Source organism: Triticum aestivum, chromosome 2A (assembly GCF_018294505.1).
Source record: "Triticum aestivum cultivar Chinese Spring chromosome 2A, IWGSC CS RefSeq v2.1, whole genome shotgun sequence".
Taxonomy (NCBI): domain Eukaryota; kingdom Viridiplantae; phylum Streptophyta; class Magnoliopsida; order Poales; family Poaceae; genus Triticum; species Triticum aestivum.
The window spans coordinates 345,036,256-345,040,657 of record NC_057797.1 but is presented as its reverse complement, the minus strand read 5'-3'; positions in this window follow the sequence as shown (position 1 = coordinate 345,040,657).

The following is a 4,402-nucleotide window of genomic DNA, read 5'->3' as shown; positions in this document are numbered from 1 at the left end:
CATCCCTAATAAGCCAAGCCATCACAAAGAACTTCAACAAGTTATACAAGAATAGAAGCAAAGGGAGAAGCTCCAAGTCAAGATCCTACAATGACAAAAGATCTTCTAGTCATGATCGTAATTGCTACAATTGTGGAAGACCCGGACACTACTCCAATGAGTGCACGACTCCCTACAAGAAAAGAGAAGATTCACTAAAAAGAAGTAAAAGAGATGAATCACCACCAAGAGAGAGAAGGAGTAGAGATGATCGTTATGAACGAAGACCCTCTCATAGAAGCAAGGATTCAGAAAGGAAGGACAAGTCATCAAAGAGCTACACAAGACGTAGACATCAAGCTCACGTTGGTGAATGGGTATCCGGTTATGACTCCGACAACTACTCTGAGAGAAGCTATCACTCCGACTCTGAATATACTCAAGATGAAGGTGTTGCCGGTCTTGCACTTGTGTCATCCAACTCCTATGACATATTTAACTCACCAAATGAATAAATTGGAAGATGCTTCATGGCTAAAGGCCCTAAGGTATCACACCCCGAGTATGTTGATTTCAGTAGTGATGAAGATAATTTGATAGGTGATGATGATTTACTTGTTGACAACAGTAGTGATGAAAACTATGATGAAATTTCTAGTATTCATGCTAATCAAGATGAAACAGATGACAATGATAAGAAGGAGATTGAGCGTCTAACTAAAGAACTAAACACTCTTAAGTTAGCTCATGAAACAACTCTAAAGGATCATTGAGAGCTCCTAAAGACTCATGAGAAGCTACGCGTCGAGAAGCTAAATTTAGAGCATGAGCATGAGTTCTTAAGAGCTATCAATGATCAGCTTCGAAAGAAGAGTTCTTATTATCTTGCCAAACGTCTCCTCTTATCTACTTATATGCCACAAGTAAAATCTAGCAATAAGAACAAGAAGGATTCTTCCTCTAGTAGTAACAATAATCATGTTAAATCCAATATTGTTGCTTCTAGTAGTTCTCTTGATTCCACTAATGATTCTCTTAGCCAAGTTACACTTGAGCAAGAAAATAGCTTATTGAAGAGAATTATAGAGAAAGGTGCTTACAAGAGCCTTGCCGGAAGTAAGCACTTTGAGGAAATTGTACGTACGAAAGGAAGGCACCGGAAGAATCAAGGTGTTGGTTTTGAACGAAAGTTCAATGCCAATGGAGTTGGGTGGGAAGAAGATCAATAACCCAAGACGAAGTTTGTTCCTCAACAAGATAAGTATGACCCCACTTATTTCAAGGGAACACAAGCTCAAGATGATCTTCCACCACAAGACCACATGCTAAAAGGCAAGGACAAGCTTCAAGAAGAGATTGATTCATTTGAAGAAGCTCCTAGGACATGGTCAAGTGGGTTCCCAAGACTACATCAAGTTCTATTTCATCAAGTACAACTACAACTCCAAGGATTCCCATCAGGTTGATGTGGATCCAGAAGAAGAAGAACTAGAGATTTCTTGAGGGTGACTCCGCCAACATACTTCACTCATATTCATTTTGGTAAGGACAAGCACAATCAACTTTCATATCTTGTACTAGTTCATGGAGTCACAAACCCTCTTGTTGGTAAGAAAAGGGAGAAGGTGACCTAATGCTTTCGTGGACATCATCATAAGTGTGTTTCACTCTATGTCTATGGATATCCTAGTATGTTCCTTGTGGGAGTAACCCATGTAGGTATTTAAAGTGCAACACTCCAATGGATTGCTCGAAATGATCTACATCAACATTGAGTATCCACATCTTGAACATTTACATGAAGTCATCATCGATAAAACCCAAGGTTAGTTCAACCCTCTTTGGGGGGATATCACATCTAGGGGGAGCTTTGCTCTAAAAATTGAGCTAAAGCAACTCTAATGATGTGAACACAGCAATGCTTTATGTAAAAGTGGTAACCCCACTTGTGCTTAAACGATGACTATGACCTATGATCAAATGTTCTCATTTGACTCCTCAGTCAATATACTCATATATAGATGACTTAGTCATCTCCAATTGCTTCATAGATGCTAGAGTGTATGTGCATACTTTGCCACATATTTTATTTACTATCTTATTGTGTGAGCATCTTGGATGCATAATTGCCTCCATTCAAGGACATCCATTTGTTGTTTTGATTGGCTGGTTTTTCTTTTGCCAAATGGATGGACAAGAATGCCTAAGTACTCCCTCTAGCTATCTATGATTTTTCTCGTCTCAAACTCTATTATGCTACATCACAAAATTTGAACAATTCACTTTCGGACCCTCCGGTTGAGGAGCACTCGGAGCCACTGATCCATCAAGGGCTAACACTACAAAACAAGGACACATCCGTGACATTTTGGCCCAAATGAAATTTTTTCTATCATGCTTATGACACTTCTATGATGATAATTTTGACAAAACCCGGTATCATCATAGATGTGGTGGGCTCCTACTTCTATGGCAAAAAAATCATGACAGAAAATGGGCTTTTCATCCTTGGCGGGCCGGAGAAGCACCTGCATGACATTCTTTGGGCCGTCCATGACGGAAAAAATCATGGTAGAAGTGTGGGCGAGGAAAATTTCGGGTAGTTTCCGGTTACGGTGAGTGGTCGGGGCCGAGCGATCCATGGATGGATTGCGCATTTCTCTCGTACACGTACACACGTGTGTGCAAGGCGTTAGGCTTTAACTGAACCCGAGCGAGGCGTTCGCTTATTGAACCCGAGCGATCGCACTAGCTACATTACTGAACCCAAGCAATCGATCCGTGGCTGTTAATTGAACCCGAGCGATTCCTTCGCTACTGCTGCTCACTGAAGCTGATCGAACCTGTTGCCTCTTGATGAACAGTGACCATTGTTGGGGGTTCGATGAACAGTTCCCGGTGGAAGTTGGATGAACAGGACCCCGTGGTAGCAGAGGTCATTGCTGCTAGATGAACAGGACCCCGGTCGAAAGGAGGCCACCACACACTCGAGGCGGTTGGGGGTGGATGAACAGGACCCCGTGGAGGGCTGGTTGAACAGGACCCTGTGTTGAGGGCTGGTTGAACTGTAGTCGGTGGAGGCTGGTTGAACTGTAGCCTATGGAGGCTGATGAACAGGACCCCCATGGTGAACAGTAGCTAGTGGAGGCTGGAGGAAGTCAACGGTGGATGAACAGTAGCAGGTGGAGGCTGGAGGAAGTCGATGGTGGATGAATAGTAGCCCATGGAAGCTGGAGTGAGGTAGTAGACGGTGGATGAAGAATAGCTCATGGAGTCCCATTTTGTGGTACGCCACACCCCTCCCGATGAACAGGATTCCGTTTTGACCGTAGGCGCTCCAACACAAGTCTCGTTCCTCTATTTTACGGTATGCCACACCCCTCCCAATCAACAGCACCCCGTTTCAACCGTAGGCACTCGAACACAAGTCCGTTTCCTCCGTTCTACAGTACGCCAGACCCTTCTTGATGAAGAGGACCCCATTTCGACCGTACGCGGTCAAACAGAAGGCCATTTCCTCCACCATGCGGTATGCCAGAGCTCGTTTCGGCTGTTCCATCCAAGCCGGTCGGCTCCCGATGAACACGCGATGCTATTTACTCCATTCCAACCTAGCCAGTTGGTTGCTGATGAACATGATGTCGTCGATGTACGCATTAGAGACCCCGCCCGTATGTATGTACATAGCCATATTTTCTATCTTGTAGCGTGGCTATAAGTACATGTACACGATATAGACGAGACTGCGTGACATGCTACGTCGGCGCCTCTACTTCAACACGTGTCGCTCCTTACTCGGCCTCGATACGTCGCTGCAGAGAGACCGATCGACCGCTATGTACGTATACGTTCGTGGCCAGACAGATAACACTAACTTCGCTTCAAGCTGGTGGGTCCCAGCTGTCGAGGGGTAAGAAGGCACTTCCTTCCGTGCGAAGGTAAAGCCAGTGGGTCCTAGCTGTCCCGGGGGAATGTTTTTTTCGCGAATTACAAAGGCCCTTCCAGTGGGTCCGAGCTATCAGGTGGAGGAATCATTATTTTGCGTGTAATAAGGAGGCACTTCCTTCCGTGCGGCCAGGGACCCAGCTGTCAGCCTCTCCGTGTACAGTCCTCTTCTGATGGCTGTCGTTCATTCATTGCGTTGACCATGCCGCGTGGACAGCACCCAGACAATGGACGACGGTGAGGCAGGGAATGACGCGGAGCCTAGGAACACGCGGAGGGTAATACGAGGGTTGACTGGTTCGGCTGTGGTGTGAGGCTGCCGTCTCCGCAAAATAACATGGGTGTGGGTGAGTAGTGACCATTGGATTTTAATCGAACGGTCCTGCTGCTTCTTCAACCTCTGATCTTTTTGCACCAGCCGCCCAAACCAGCGCCAGCGGGACCGCCTGCTCCTGCCTCTAGTGGCGGTGAGACCTAT